The sequence below is a fragment of the Enhydra lutris genome, unplaced genomic scaffold (assembly GCF_002288905.1).
Source record: "Enhydra lutris kenyoni isolate GAN:26980312 unplaced genomic scaffold, ASM228890v2 scaffoldscaffold13, whole genome shotgun sequence".
Lineage (NCBI taxonomy): Eukaryota > Metazoa > Chordata > Mammalia > Carnivora > Mustelidae > Enhydra > Enhydra lutris.
This window is the reverse complement of record NW_019154097.1, coordinates 20150159-20166755: the sequence shown is the minus strand read 5'-3', so window position 1 is coordinate 20166755 and position 16597 is coordinate 20150159. Positions and strand designations below refer to the sequence as shown.

The window sequence follows — 16597 nt, the reverse complement described above, 5'->3', positions numbered from 1 at the left end:
AGCCAACATCCTGGAGGCTGAAATAAATCAGGCAATGGCCTGAACCCCACATCCGACACCCCACAGTCTGAAAGCTGAAGTGAGAGATGGAAACAGAAGACCCCCTTGGGCTTTGCTACACATGGGTTCCCACCCTTGTCTTCTGGCTTGAATCTTCTTTCTGTTCCATCAAGAGCACGGTTGGTCATTTAGGGGAAGAAGGAAAGGTAACCACTATTATCTGGATCCTATCGCCTGCCAGGACCGCACCAAATTAAACACTCCTCGTATGATCTTCTTAAGAGCCCTCTGGTGTCTCCAGGAGTGAAGCAGGGGCTAGGCAGTCTCTGCCTTCGTGGACCAGAACCAAAGCCAGTCCCAAGCCTGAGCAATCACAAACTGATAGAACCTTGGACCTGGCCAAAGGGTATCTTCTACCTGAACTAAAGTTCTAAAAAATCCTCAAACAAGAACTTGCTCTGAAACTTAAGCATCTCTTTGAAACCAGCAAACTAGAATGAAACCAGAACTTCAAAATACTGCCCACCCTTGGGTAATACCGATGTCCCGGCACATGGGGACCTCACTGAGGGATGATCCACCCAGGGTTTTTTTTTTTTTTGTTTTGTTTTTTAAGATTTTATTTATTTATTTGACAGAGAGAGATCACAAGTAGACAGAGAGGCAGGCGGAGAGAGAGAGAGGGAAGCAGGCTCCCTGCTGAGCAGAGAGCCGGACGCAGGACTCGATCCCAGGACCCTGAGATCATGACCTGAGCCGAAGGCAGTGGCTTAACCCACTGAGCCACCCAGGCGCCCCACCCAGGGGGTTTTAAACTGGGTTTGGACGAACCTCAGGGGCTCCAGACAGAAGAAAGCCTTTCCTGCCTGACACGCAACCCTCTGAACCTCGGCGTTGTTGCTGGATTCCCACAGATTTCGTTTGCAAAGGGAAAAATAGTGCCCTTGATGAAGTCTGAGAGGGAGCTTGCTCACAGGAAGACCGGGGCTCAGAGAAGGAGGCAGGAGTATCTACAGGGCTGCAACCACATGGGGGGAAGCAGGTCTCAAGCCGGGACTGGGCCCCTCATTGCACCCAAGGACTCAGAATGCTGGGGCAAGAACTATCTGGAGTCCGGGCTATGCCCATTAAGAGGCCGTGGCCACCTAGAACTCACCAAGGGAAAAGTGGCCACAAGTCTCTGGGGATCATAGAGATGTATAGGAATGCGTGCCTGGGACTGAAAGCCTGGGCCCATAGCTGAGACTTCCTTTCAGGCCTGGGGAGCCCCAGCCGGGCTCCTATCTGAGAGTCTGCAGCCCAGCCATGGCTCAAGGCAGCAGCAGGGAGCTGCCCATATGGGGCAAGGTTCCCACTGGCATCTGGGAGCACCAGAGTGGATATCAAAGCATGGTATGGGTAAAGGCCACGGGCTGGGAGCATGAAAGGGAAAGGGGACCCCCCCCCACCCCAGCGGAGAGGATGGTTGAGTGAGGCAGCAGAGTGGGCCTTAGAGGACTCTAGGATGATCTGGCCAGAGTTCTGTTCTCAGGCGCAGACGAAGACAGGTGTCCACCCGCAAGTACTCCCTGCTCTATAAATCGTACCCGCAGGTGGGAGATGACTCCACCCAGGGACCCCGCACACCTCACAGTCTCAGCCCCTCAAACATCCATGATCCCAAATCCCCCGTGCACAGAGGGGAAGGCTGAGGCCCAGAGAGGGCCAGGAGCCAAGGGCAAATCACACAGCGGGGGAGGCAGGGAAAGCCAGTCACTAAACTCTCTGGGTCTCAAGGTCCCCACCTATTAAATGAGATAACCAACAAGCACAAGTGACAAACCAGGAGAATAAACACAGAAGGCATGAAGCTCTTTTTTTTTTTTCTTAAGTAGGCCCTACACCCAATGGGGGGCTTGAACTCACGATCCCCAGATCAAGAGGCACACGTTCTCCTGACTGAGTCAGCCAAGTGCCCTGAAAGTCTCTAAGTTCTTGAACTGGATGCTGGTGGTGGTGGCAGTTGTGGTGACTGGAACAATGGGTCTAGAGGGAAGAGCCCCAAACCTCCAACAGCAGCCCATCCTTCCCATGGACCCTTGGAAGCAAGGTGTGCCACATACCGAGAATCAAAGTTCGTGACTGTGATGGTGGGCCTCTCAATGCAGAATTCTCGTTTAGAAGCCAAGGTCTGAGCTTTAACTCCAACAGACTGTTCTCAGGGAGAGGGACAGCTCCCTTGCTAATGGACAGACAGCAAGGCTGAGGCCCAGCCTGAAGAGGGACCTAGAGACCTGCCCCAGAGCACTAGCACCAAATGGGGGTTCAGCTGGGTTTGGAGCAGGGCCTCTGGCTCCTTCTTCCAAGGCCTGCTTCTGATCTCATTCCTGAGCAGCCCAGTCCTCCGCCCCTCACCCCACCCGCCAGGGAGCATTCTCCTCTAGGAAAACAAACAGCCAGCTCCCTGGCCCCACATTCAATCACCCTCCCTCCTTAGCCAGACCCCTGACCTGGAAGAACAGACAGAAGGAAGCAGTGTAACTGGTGCCCTGGGGGCCTGGCACAGAGTGGCCCAGAGGGGAGCAGGCGGCATTTCCCCTTTCCTGGGGGGTGGGGGTGGGGCAGGGCCTGTCCCTGCAGGGACTGAGCCTGAGCCCGCCTCCCCCACTCTCTGGAAAGTGCAGCCACAGACCCAAAACCAGAAATGCAAGTCAGCCTGCCTCTGCCAATCCTGCCCCAAACTGAGGCCAAACCAAACAAAGCCAGGAGGGGAAGTGCTGCTGTCCCCAGAGGGCCCCCGCCCTGCGGCAGCTGAGAAACCACCCAGGACCCACGGGCCCTGAGAGTGCCGGGGGATCAGTGTTCAGATTTCAGTGGTGTCGCTTTCCAGCTGTGCGACTCTGGCCAGCCTCCCAAACTCTCAGTCCAGTCCCCTCACCAGGAACAGGGCCATCATATCACACCGCACTCACAGGGACCATTCTCAGTGCTCCCCACAGGGCCTGGTCCAGGCGAAACATTTGGTAACATGGTGGCTATCATTAGTCTGGTCTTATTTTACAGATGGGGAAACTGAGGTCCCGGAAGCTCAGAGAGTTACCTAAGAAATTGCAGGCTGACTTAGTATCAGCACTCATGTCTGCCGGCCAGGGGTATCTCCTGGCTTCGTTGGGCCTTTCCACACAATATGATGGACCCAGGAGTATAGAGGAAGGGGGGGTAGGGGGAGGCTGGGCACTACCTGAGGTTCCCTCATGGACCTAGGGCAGATACAGGCAAGAAGGACCCGCCAGAGCTCTTTGGCTCTTCCCTGTGCTCCAGGATCAGGCTCATGCAAGTGCCCACGTGGGTTTGGTCCGGCCAGTGTTCCTGGGTGAGCTGGGGTTGGGAGTGCCCTGGGGGGAGGGGGCTTCTGGAGCAAATACAGGAAACCTCAGAAATCTGCGGGGAGGGGTGGCCAGGGAAGGAATTAGGACAGGAAAAGAGATAAAGATGAGACTATGTCACAAGGGATGCCAGAGCACGGGATTGTCCTATGAAGAACAGAATGACACGCGCATGGCCCCACTGTGTCGACACGGCTCTGTGAACAGGATGTGGGGGCAGGGGAAGGACTACGGGGACACACATATGTCCTAACCTACATGCATTCATTCCGGCTCCAGGCACTGAGGGAAACCCTGCAGGGACAGAAGGAGACAAGTCAGACATGATCTCTGTCCTCTATTGAGCAGAAAAAACCAGAAGCTGGACAACTGGTCTTCAGGCCAGGACCCAGATGCCCATCAAGAGGCCGTGGCCTCTTGAAGCGGGTCCGGGCAGCTGACGGGCAACACCCAGCCCGACAGCTGTGCCACAGGTGGGGGTGATAAGAATCCAGCCACAGAGGCCCAGAGAGATCCGCCTGCTGGCCCAGGGCCTCTGTCCCCTTGCTGGGGGAGTCTGCATCTCTCCTGTCCATCCATTGCTTCTCTGGCTTGGCAGGCCAGTGTTAATTCTGTCCATGTCTTGCTGGCTAGGAGCACACCGGAAATGAGCCAGGCCTTCTCTATGGAGCTGCTGCGTAGGATCTAATCAAATTCTGCCCCCAGTGCAATCACGGGCTCAGAAGAGGCCGGGGAGGGGGGCAGGTGGGACTCCCAGAGCAGCTCCTGAGCCCTGCTGCCCTGTGTTGGGGGAGAGGGGATGGGCAATAAGCTGCTGGAAGTGACTTGCCCAATGTCACACAGCTACTAAATGTGGAGCCAGGTCTGCTGACCCCGGGTCATCCTGCAGCTCTCACCCCAAGATGACTCATCACACCCACCACAGATGCTGGGCTCTGCATCGGCCCTCAAAAACCACTTCCTGCACTGCAGCGGGGGGGCGGGGAGTATGAACTGAGGTTCACCGTTGTCTCTCGTCTCTTGGGGTGGCCCTCACACAGCTCAGATCTCACGGCCAGAACACCGGACAGACACACCAGAAGACCTCCGCTGGAATCCTCACTCCATCCTCTGTTGGCTGTGGGACAGGCTGTCACTTCTAGTCTCCTCCACCGTGGAAATGGGACCGTGAAGTGAGGACACTTCCTGCTGCCACCACCTCCCCTCCTCCAGAGGGTTGAGGGGACCAAGTCCAAGAAAGGACAGGAAAGTTCTCTGTGAGCTGGAATGCTGTTGGAGAGAGGCAGAGACTCTGAGAATCCCTGACCTCCGGGCTTGACTTTCGAGGTGGGGTGGCTCCTTTGAGTTTGGCATGCTCTGGGTTCCTGAGCAGCTCCTTGGCTCCCAAGTCCCTGGTGTGAGGCTGGCTTCCAGGAACCTCAGCGGCCGGGCCTGCGCTTCGTTCCCCCAGCCCAGCCTTGGTCCTGCTCCTCAGCCTCATTCCTTGACACTCAGAGGCTGGAGCCACCACCTGCCTCTGCCGCCAGCTCAGAGCCTCCAGGCTGCTCTCCTCCCCGCCCCCACAGCCCCGTCCCCAGCACGACAGGTCTGACACAGAACACGGGGCATAGGGCCAGCACTTTCCAGTGGAGAGTGCTCTGGAGACTGACCCCCTCCTCGTGCACCGGCTGGGTGATCTCAGGCAGTTCCATCAGCCACAACACAGGATTCCTAACAGCTCCTCAGTACAGTGGGAGGAGGGCGGAGCTGACGTGCCCCTGAGCCAGGAACCGTGAGGGCACATGAAGCCCCTGAATGGCAGCCACGGCCACCATGGGACAACCCAACCTCGACATCTCTCTCCCTGGATCTCCCCTCACCCGTCTGATGACCCCTGTTTCACCAGGTCCAGGGCCTCCTGGCCCAAGCATGGGAACCCATCCCAGGCCCTCGACCATCTCAGTCCTGCACACTCCCTTGTGCCCCCATCCCCTCCCCAGGTGACCATCGACACCACCTGGCCACCACCCAGCCCACACTGCCAGCCCTGACCTGTCTCCTGAGTCTAGATCCCAGGGGCAGGGGTTCACCAAGTACTCATGCGACAGCGCTGCCCCCAAACACTGTCCTAGGCTCTGCTGAGTATGACAGGAGATGAAAAAGACACGAGCCCTGTGCTGGCGGAGTTTCGAGGCCAGAGAGGAAGGACTGACACGAGCCACGACGTTGCCCACAGAAACACGTAATGGATACAGAGGGTGGTGGTGACGGACAGGAAAACCACAAGTTGCGTCGGGAGGGAACGCAGTGGCAGGTGGGAAAGGCCACTCTGTGATGACACTGAGCCCTGGGTCTGCTGGGTGGGCAGGGAGGCCAGCACCCTGGTGGATCAGAGGACACCTGTGTGGCTAGAGCCCAGACCACGAGACAGAGACCCCCTCTACACATCCCACCAGTGCCCCCAACTCAATGCGCCCAAGCCAAACATGAGTCCACTCCCTCGAGGACGCCATCACCAGCTGCCCAAGCCAGGGACCCAGGTATCATCCTCTCTCACTGTCCCTTCACCACCATCCTCCCCGCCAACTCACCAAAACCTCCTGCTTGTCCCTTGGAAAATCTTCAGAATCATTCCATTGGGGTAGGGGATGCAGGAAAGGGGACAGGGAATATATGGGAACTCCATATACTTTCCTCTCAATCCCTAAAACTGCTCTAAAAACAAAGTTGATTAACTTAGGGACAAAAAAAAAAATCTCTCCACTCCCTCCATCTCCACTACCACCACCTCCCTCCCGACGCAGTCATCTCCCACTGGAACTGATGGGGACCTCTCAGCGGTAGCCCCTCCAGTTGAAGTTCCAACTCCATAGCCCTGAGTGAGTCTGGGCTCTCTCTCCCTTTGGCTTTGCCTTCCACCATTCCCCATCTCAAGTGTTTGACGAGGGATGAATGAATGAATGAATGAATGGACAATCCAGGGAATGTCACAGGGCCATCTTGTACCTAAAATGGGGCCCCTGAGACAGCAGCAGTAGCAGCACCTGGAAGCCCACATGAAATATGGGATCTTAGCCCTCAACCCACAGCTGCTGGGTCAGAATCTGCATTTTACCAAGATTCCAAGAGACTAATTTGCACATTAAAAATAGCACTCATCCAGACTATTGGTTCTCAAAAGAGAGGTACACTTTAGAATCACCGGTGGAGCATCTTAAAAATACCCTGTATCTGGGCCCAATTCCAGGCCTTACTGGATAAGATTCCCTAAGAGTAGGGTTGGCGTCTTGACTTTTTTCTGATTTCCCAGATAATTCTGGGGAGCAGCCCCAGTTAACAGAGAGGGTGAATGAGGCCCAGAGAAGAAAGGTGATGTACCCAAGGTCATATAAAAGAATCAGGCCATGCACGCAGACCAGAACCTGGTGTGGGACCAGTTCCAGCACACAGCACTCCATCTCATGGGGAGCCCATGCAGAAGAGGCTGGACCTCGGCCGCCCCTTGTCCCCAGATGCAGAGCTAGCAAACTCACTGGAGGCAGCTACCCACTCATGTGCCCCATTCACGGAGGCCCAACTGCAGGAGAGAAAGGAAGGAGGAATTTGAATGTAGACCGAAAATTCTCTATTCCTAAAAGATCCCACGACTCCTCCTGGGTCTGCCGGGGACTCGGAAGGGCAATGCCCCACAGCAGGGAACACACCATCCATACCCCTGGACTGAAAGCAATACTGAGGCATAGAGAAGTAGCTTTTCCAGTTCAGAAACTGTCAGGACCAAGCCAGTACGCAGGGAAGAAGGATCCTTAAGGAATAGGAAGTGAGGAGACCCCTTTTAGAGGCTTCCCTACTCTTGGCACTGCCACCTGGGTAAGCCAGAAGGCTGTGTTCTCGGGCCTGGCCTTTGGAGCTTACTGTGGTGCCCTAATATCACCCTGGAGGCCCAGCTTCTCGCCAGATAGGAAAAGTAGCTCCCAACGTGTGAGTTTCCAGGACCAAGTATCCCCATCACCATCTTGCTAAGCCACTCCTCTCGGGACCCAGACACCACTGCTTCAATGTGTGTGTGGGAGCCTGGTTTGGGAGCCCCCACAACCCAAAGACCCCTTCTATACCTCAGCTCTCTTCTCTTCTGAAAGGCGTGAAAGTGGAGAGCAGTACTGTCCCAGCTGCTTCCTGTCCCCACAGGGACTGTAGCCTCCATCAGAAGGAGAACGCCAGGTCCCAGGGCCTCTCCTGCCCCAGCTGTGGGCTTTCTGCTCAGAACCAGCCCCCTGCGGGCTCTGCCACCATTCCCCTTCCCACCTGGCACCCCCTTTCTCTGCCTGATCCACTCACTGTCTCACTTCCCTATTGTCTGAACCTCTCAAGTCCACCTCCCCCGCCCCCCAGAGCCCAGCTAAATGCTCCCTGGGATGCCCTGGCTAGAGGGCTCTCTGCTCTCCTGCCAATGTCCAGCCCGCCCTGCTCTCATGGCCCTGGGCAGTCCCTGTTTGGCTCATCAGGATTGTGTCCCTGGCTCACTTATTCCCCCCACCAACCCCCAGTGTTACTCAGCAAATACCGACAGAGCCCCAATCATGTGCCAGGACCCGTGCAAGAAAAACAGTGGTAAGACACCTTCCCTTCCCTGAAGGTGCTGGTCTATGGGGCAGAGAAGCAGGCGAGGGGCCCATGTCACTCTCCCACTATACTCCCCCCCACCCCAGGGGCTATGGAAGTACAGGAGGAGGTAATGGGGACAGGGATGGGAGAGGATACCCAGGCCAAAGCCAGAGACAGCATGGAACATTCCAGGAAGTGTGGGTGGTTCCACAAGCAGAAGCATGGGTACATTCAGGAATTTGGACTTCACTCTGAGAGCTGTGTCTGCATGATGCTGTCGAGATAGGGAAGGTGGAGCCAGAGATGATGGAAACAGAAAACAGTGATAATGACGGGGGGCGGGGGCGGGGAGGAAGAGAGAAATCATGAACTGAGGGTCTCCCAGACACCAGGCACCATGACAGTTGCTCTCCATACACTCTCTCAATCCCAGCAGCCCTGTATGGTCGGTACCACAGGCCCCATTTGGCAAATAAGGAAAGCGGGACTGGGACTCAGAGAGGGTCAGCAACGTGCGGGATCACCAAGCAAGAAAGTAGAGGAGTCACATGAAAACCACAGTCAGCAGAGCTCCAAAGCCCTGCTCTTTCTACTACCCCATGGCCTCCTTTCTGGCCCCCTCACCACCTTTCCTCACCCCTGTCCCTCCCTTCCTTCAAAAGACCCCACCCAGCACCCCCCTGGGGCAGGTGCCGAGAGGCACGGTGAGCCATCCCAGACACAGGGGACCCTGCTCATAGCCCAAACTGATGGACACTGAGGGGCAGGTGTCGGACTCACCTGGTGGGGGGCAGGGGTGGTGATTGCCTACAGCTGGTGATCTTTCCAGACTGTCTCCCTCCAGGGGCCACTTCATGTGCGGGAGAGCCAGAAGCGTGTGGCTTCTCTGTGACATCCTATGCTAGACTGATCAATCAGAAAAGCTCTGCCAAGCTAGATGGACCCCAGGGAAGGGCACAAATAGCACAGTGGTCATGAGGCCGGGATTTGGAATCAGGAGGGCCTGGGGTTGCATCTCACTTCCTAAACCTGTGGCTGACTTAGTGTGACACCCCCCACCCAGTGGGGCAGGAGGCAGGGCCTGGTATACAGCAGTGCTCAGCCCGCTGAGGTGCCTCTCCTCTCCACCACCTGTCTTCCTCTCACGGCAGGTACCAGGGACCAGCCCCAAATCGAAAGCTTCACTCCATGCAACAGCTCGGGAACAGAAAGCGCCTTCAGAGCTGGGGGTGGTGGAGGGAAGCCGAATGCTGGCGAAGAACTGAGATCTGGAGACAGGGTTAGGTTCAAATCCTGCCTCTGCCACTTCCTCCCTTGGTGCCCTTTATCTCTGGGCAGGCTGCTTACGTTCTAGGTTCAATTTTCTCATCTGTAAATAGTGATGTAAGTAGCTAGTACCTACACACCACAGCCTTGTTGGGAGAGAATCTACACAAAGCGGCCTGGCACATAGCAGGTGCTCAAGAAACATTTCTAGTTCCTGTCCTCGTACTTATTACTATCATCAGAGTCATCATTATCAATCCCTCCCTGCGTCCCACCCTGGGAGACGACCCTTGGCACGTTCTGACCACAGCCCTAAGACAGGGGCACTGTTATCTGTACATTTCAAGAGGAAGAAACTGAGGCCCATACCAAAGGCCCCGGAGGCTGGAGAGGCAGCAGAGCCTGCGCTCAGTTTCCCCTAGGCTGGGTCAGTCTGGCTCCCTTGGCCTGGGCCAAATTACTCCCCTCTCTAGACCACATCTTCTGGAGGAGTCTGCCCAGCTCTGAGTCTCAGCCAGCCCAAGGTATGGCCAGGTCTCTCTCTGGGTACATCTAGGGCAGGAAAAGCAGAAAGCACCCCCTCTCCCAGGAGCCCCAACCTTTGTCTGTGTGCCCCAGTTCCTAAAATATTCTTCTGTCGGGACCTGCAGTGCTGGAAGTCTGGGGGGGTGGGGGCTCTTCCATCCCAGGACACTAGAATGGCTATCTGCCCACTGGACTCAGCCACCACCCTGTAGCCAAAGGTTACCTCCAATGCCCCAGGCATGCTGATCCATCTACCACCGCCTCCCTGAAGCAGACAAGCTCTCTGCTAGGGGGTGATGTTGAGGCTGGGGTCGTCTGGGTTTGTAGTCTGCTCCTAAGCCATCCTCCTGCCTCCTCCTGTCATGGGACTTTCTCTCATCTCCCTCATAAGAACCTGATTATATTCCTCTCTCCCTGAAAACCATTCTTTCCCTCTGGGATAGTCCCCACTCCTTATGCTGTGTGCTCTGTCCCGGCCAGCTGACCTCCCCACCACACCATTTCTCTTCCCTTCCCTCCAGCTGGTCTAAATTGTTTGAAGCTTCCCGAACACACTCTACTCTCAGGCGCCTTGAAAACTCTGCTCACTGTTCCTACTGAAAACACCCTCCCCTCTCTTGTCCATGGGACAAACTCCTACTCGTCCTTCCAAATTCAAATCAACCACACGTGTATTGACTGTTGATTTCTGACAAAGACGATGACCCATGACCCCTTACAGAAAGAAAGGATCTGGGGCGCCTGGGTGGCTCAGTGGGTTAAAGCCTCTGCCTTCGCCTCAGGTCATGATTCCGAGGTCCTGGGATCGAGCCCCATATCGGGCTCTCTGCTCAGCAGGGAGCCTGCTTCCCTTCCTCTCTGTCTGCCTCTCTGCCTACTTGTGATCTCTGTCTGTCAAATAAACAAAATCTTAAAAAAAAAAAAAAAAAGAAAGAAAGGATCTTTTTTTTAATGAATTGGATAATGACCCCGAGAAAATGAGAATTGACCTCTACATCCACCAGACATAAGAATCTATTTCAAGTGGATTTGAGACCGGAATATGAAACATAAAACAATGGAACTTCTGGGGGCACCTGGGTGGCTCAGTGGGTTAAAGCCTCTGCCTTTGGCTCAGGTCATGATCCCAGGGTCCTGGGATCGAGCCCCATGTCAGGCTCTCTGCTCAGTGGGGAGCCTGCTTCCCCCTCTCTCTCTGCCTGCCTCTCTGCCTACTTGTGATCTCTGTCAAATAAATAAAATCTTGAAAAAAAAAATTAAAACAATGGAACTTCTGGAAGATAACAAAGAATATAGCCACAACTTTGTAATAGGCAAAAAAACAGGATTCAGTGGGCACTCTCCATAGAGAAAAAGACTGACAGGTTGGGCTTCATTAAGAACTTGCCTTCTTCAGAGGATACCCTCCTCAGAAGAATGAAAAGGCAAGACACAGAACGGGAGGAGATATTTGCAATGTGTACATCCCACAGTGAAAAAACAAGCGGAATATTTTTTAAGCTCCCACAAACCAGTAAGAAAAAGACAGACAACCCAGGAGAAAGCTGAGAGGGGAGAAGCTTGAAGAGGCGTTTCACTAAGAGGTGGCCAATCAACACGGGGAAAAGTCCTGAAACTCATTAGTCACCCAGGAAATGCAAATTAAACCCACATTTAGTTATCGTAATATCTAATACCAATAACGTGGGTGAGGATGTGGAGTAACAGAGGCTCTTGTACAAAGCTCACAGACCGTGCACTGGTGTCACACTTTGGAAGATTATATGACACTATCTGCTAAAGCTAATTATATACTGCTTTATGACTCAGCAATTGTAAACCTTACATATTTACCCAACAGAAAAGTATGTACGGTGCATCAAAAGACATCTATGGGACCATTCACAGCAGTGCTCTTCATGATAACCTCCAACTGGCAACAACCCAAAGGTTCCACGGTAGAATGGATAAGTTGCAGGATATTCACACGGCAAAATACAACAGTGAGAACGAACAAAATAAAGCTTCGTACAGGAATGCTGACCATTCTCCTCATCTATCTGTGGACCTAGAGAAGTCAGCGTGAAGGAGTAGATGCTCAGTGATTCCAGGGACACTAAGTTCAAAATCAGGCAAGGCTGATCAATGAGAGAAGTCAAGATAGGGGTCACTTTTAGGGCGGTGGTGACTAAAAGAGAGTGTGGGGTATTTCTGGGGTACTCGAATGTTCTATTTCTTTCTTTCTTTCTTTCTTTCTTTCTTTTTTTAAAGATTTTATTTATTTATTTGAGAGAGAGAGAGAGAGAGCACACGCGGGGGAGGAGCAGGCAGAAGGAGAAGCAGGTTCCCCGCTGAGAAAAGAGCCTGATGCCGGCCTCGATCCCAGGACCCTGGGATCATGACCTGAGCCAAAGGCAGCCGCTTAACCGACTGAGATACCCAGGCACCCCAAGAATGTTCAATTTCTTGACCTGCAGAGTTTGTTCACTTTGTGAAAACTCATCAGCTGGATAGTTCTAATCTTTCTCTAAGGATGTTGCATTTCAACTGAAGTTTATTTAAAAGACAAACAAAAGCCCTCATCTCAGGGTCCACCCCCCCTTCCCTCCTTCCACCATGAGCCCCCATCCCCCGCCATCTCCGAGCACATCTCAGAGGCATGTGCCAAGAAGCTGCCGCACCACCTCCTGGAAAGCCGGCTCTACGTCAGACCCTGTGCCAAGTGCCTTGCTTCGCCCAGATCACCTTGTTCAATAATAGCCACAGTGAGGTAAGGTGCTAGCGGCCCTCAGCGGCTGCCTTGAGTCAGCCTCAGTGCCCAGGAAGCCCTCATGCACACACATCCTCTCCTATAACCCAATGAGGCCGGGCCCGCTGCCTGAAGAGATGGAGGCAAGGGGAGCATCAGTGTTTTGCCCAAGGGCGCCCAGCTGTCAAGCTCCAGTCCAGAGCCCACACCCCTACACAACACACACTAGGAAGCCTCCCCTGGGATTAGAACAGCACCTGGACACACACAGGTGATTTCTCCGGTGGGGCAGGAATCACATCTACGCTATGCAAGTGTGGGCAGACGGGGATAGAGACCTGCTCCTTCCACGGCTAAGCACCCATGCATCCAGACTCCACCTCACCTCCTGCAGGAAGCTCTGCTGAGGCTCCCAGGCTCGGTTAGAAGCTTCCCCAGGGTTCCCCCTCCCTGAGTCTCCCCATCAGAGCTGTGCTGTTACCATTCATCACGTGCCCATCTTTAGCCCCAGGCCCTTTTTGCCTACACCTCCAGTCCTCGGCCAGTGCGTGGTACACAGCCGGTATTTAACGCCTTTGGAAGGAAGGGAGGGAGGCAGAGAGGGCAAGTTCAGAGCTGCTATTGAGATCAGCTGGGAACTCCGTCAATCAATGTCTGAGCAGTGAAGCTTTCCGTGTCCAGGATGGGCATCGCTTGCGACCCCGACCTAAGGAGCTGCAGGGCCACACCCCCTCCCATTCCATGGTCCTCCCACTGGCGGCCCCTAGCCTTTGTCCAAGGTTATGGCCAGCCACTTGGCTCCCAGAAATCCTGCCCAGCTTCTTCTCTCCCCCCACCCTCTGCCACCTTGCCCCGAATGCCTGGGTCCTGCTAGTAGCCCGAGGCTAACCCTACCAAGAGGTAACCGAGGAGACCATAGAAAGCCTGGCTACATGGGGAAAAGCATGCCCGGTTCCAAGGAACTTACTACACCCCCTGCCTTTCTAAGTTGGGAGCCCACTGACAGTTCTCCGGCAGCAGCCTGATGTCACGGTGCCAGGTGCGTGCAGGCTGGCCCATGGCAGGCAGGGAAAGGGGACAAGCCCCAGGCCACCTGGAACAGAGAGCACACCTGGCAGCTATCCATACATCTGGAGTGATGACAGAGGCCCACTGCCAGAGCAAGAAGGAATCCTGGGACAACACCCACCCCTGCACCGCCCCACCCTCTCCTCTGTGCCTGGAGACTCTGATCTCCCCAGCGGGTCATGCATGCAGCACCCCTGTCCCCAATCCCGCCCCACCCCCACCCCCACCCCAGATGCCTGGGCGCAGCTGGCTGTGCAGGGGAAGGTGGCAGCTCCCTGGGGCTGAGCCTGGCTGGCCTGCTGTGAGTGGCTCCAGCCTCTCTGGGCTTAGCGGGCTGAGCCATAAGCAGCCTTGTTTATCCCTGGGAGGAATGACGGTTTTCCCTGGGCAATGACATCTTGGAAACGGCCTGGCTCTGCGAACAACAAAGCTCCCAGCCCTGGCCGGGGCTCCAGCTTACCGGAGAAAGCCTCTGACCAAAAATGCCCGAGTAACAGGTTAGGGGCTGCCTCCCTGTTCCGCCAGACCCTCGCCCTGACCGGTGACTCACAGAACCCAGGAAGAGAAGAGTCCACAGAGAACCAAAGAACTGGATCCCTACAAGGGACCTGGTCCAGTTCCCAGTTGCTCCAAACAGGAAACTGAGCCACGGCGTGGGGGTGGGGGACATGTTTGCCTGAGATCAGCCAGTGAGTGGGAGCTAGAATGGGTCTCAGTCTCTGGCCCGTTGACCAAGCAAGGGCTTTCCCTACAGATTTTCAGAGGAGAGCCAGGCTCTAGCTGGCAAGCCAGGGGGTTCTAGATGTCAATGTGTCACTGGGGAGCACAAAAAAGAGGGAACATCAAGATGAAAGCTAGGTGCTTTGAGTCATCTAGTTGGGGTGATAGAGCGGACTTTGGGATGGAAAATTGGAGACCTGGGTTCTCGTCCCCACTTGGCTGCTGAGTTGAATGTTCCCTCAGGCAAGTCCTTCCTCTCTGGCCTTAGTCCCCTATCTGTCCAGAAGGCAAATGGACTCAGCCCTCTCCAGGCCCTTGAGTTAGTAAATGGGAAGAAGCTCTAAGGGCCTCCAGGAGCCCAGCTGGGCAAAGGTACTCCCTCCTCAACTGTGCCCCTTCTGAGAAAGCCAGGCAGCCCAGTGGCTGAGACCCAGCCCCACACAAAACCCCGGATCCTCCTCCATGGTTGGCAGCATCTCAAGGGGGCCCAAGATGGGTTCTAAGCCACTGTAGTCCGTGAAAAGGACCATGAACATTGCATTCAAAGCAGCCGGAGTTGCCCCTTCCATCTCGATGTTGGTGTGAACACCACCCAGCCCAGCATGACCCCTGAGTAGGCTCCCCTGTGACTTCACACAGGCTGAAGCTAACTTTCTCCTTGTTTCACCTCCTGTCAAATCCCCCCCCCTCAAACACTTGGCCCTATGGGAGCAAAATAGCCTCTCGGCCCCACGCAGAAACTAGGGCTCCTCCAAAGAGACTCCTCTCTAGGCCCGCGAGTTGGTAGAGACCACTGTCTGCCGCACAGAGCTAGGAGACAGACAGAAAGAGCTGACTGGGACATCAGGGTTTATCCTTAAGGAAAGCCCATCCTGGCCCTTTCCCACCACGGCCTGGGTCCCAGGCTAGACCCTGGAGACCCAGAGATGAATAAGGCCCAGATCCCATGTAAATAAGACATCAAGGAACCACCCGGGTGCCACCACCAGAGGACAGACAGGTCCCCATGGCCGTATTTGCTCTAGCTGTAGAAGTTTGGGCTCTCCAGCATTAAGACCTGAAGAGAAGAAATGGGTTTTCTGGGCAGTGGGAACATGTGCAAAGGCAAGCAAGCTGGGGGTGGGGTGAGGGGGTAGTTGCCCTGATACCAAGTACTAGAATCAGCAGTCCCATCAAGGATGTTGGATGGTTCAAGGCGCTGGAGACTTCCCAACGGTGGGGTGGGGTGGGGTGGGGAGGGTCCCTTGCCTCAGCTGCCTCCATCTTCACCATCCCCCTGGCTGTTTTAGATGCCAGGCTGGGCCTTTGCAAGCCCTGTGGTGGAACTTGGCTCCCTGAAGGGCCCGCCCTGGGCTAAGCCATGCAACATGCTAGGGCTGGGGAAGAAAGGAGGTGCCCTTGGCTGGCCACGGAGGACTCAAGGGGCCCTGGTGGAAACTCTGACTATGGCCTCAGAGTGATTTTATGGTTTTATGATCCCTGGCTGGGATCCGCAGGCACTGCAGCTCCTTCCTTCTGAGAGATACACCCACTTTAGCCTCCTGGACAGAGGAGCCTGACAGTAGCCCCCAGCCATGGGCCTGAGGGCAGCAGAGTGTGCAAAGTTTTCAGTGAGGTGCCTGGTGGCTCTGGGCTCCACCAGGCATCTCAAGCCAGGAGTGCCAGATTCAGAGTTGAACTATGAGACTCAGGTAAGGTAATGGGACCCATGTACCCTGTCCTCACTGCTCCAGGGAGCGTAAGTCCTCCATCCTGGTCCTGGCCAAACACCTGCTGTGTGGACACAGCCCCTTCCCAACCTGGACCATGGCTCTTCCACGACACAAATGTCCCAGGGCGCCAAGGGTCTTCCCAGACAGCTTAGGATAAGAGTAGAAATGTGGGGCTTCCAAGTCGAAAAAAGAATTGGCTTCTATGCCCTCACTGTGGTTAGCTCTGTGGGGTGAGCAAGTCCCTAACATTCACCCCCCCCCCCTACAGTTCTCATCTGGAGCCAAGGGAGCAGGTGCAGGACGCTCCTCAAAGGGCTCAGGGGGCAGAGCACTCCTGCCTGTGCTTCCTGTGGACATTTCAGCAGAAGTCTCTGGAATCAGAGGCAAACACTCCCCCTGCCCTCCCCCCCCCCTGCTGGCTAAGACCCGCCTCCCCCCCCCCCCACCCCACCCCCACCCCAGACCACCTCCTTGCCTGACCCGGAACTAGGCGAGAGAGCAGCCGCCCCTGGTGTCTGGAGTAGAGTCAGCATCCCTGACATGATCGCTAGCACGGCTGGCTGAGCGCGCCTTCCCCATGCAATGTCCCAACTCGTGGTCACTAAACATTCCTTTCTCCCAGAAAGAAA

At 55.2% G+C, this 16597-nt stretch overlaps 1 protein-coding gene across 4 annotated transcripts in view; it reads right to left on the bottom strand.

The window, feature by feature from the left end:
* The window catches only part of LOC111145677 (regulator of G protein signaling 3), a 117886-nt gene that overhangs the window by 15109 nt on the left and 86180 nt on the right, over window positions 1–16597 (bottom strand). The gene's annotated exons all lie outside the window — the stretch shown is intronic.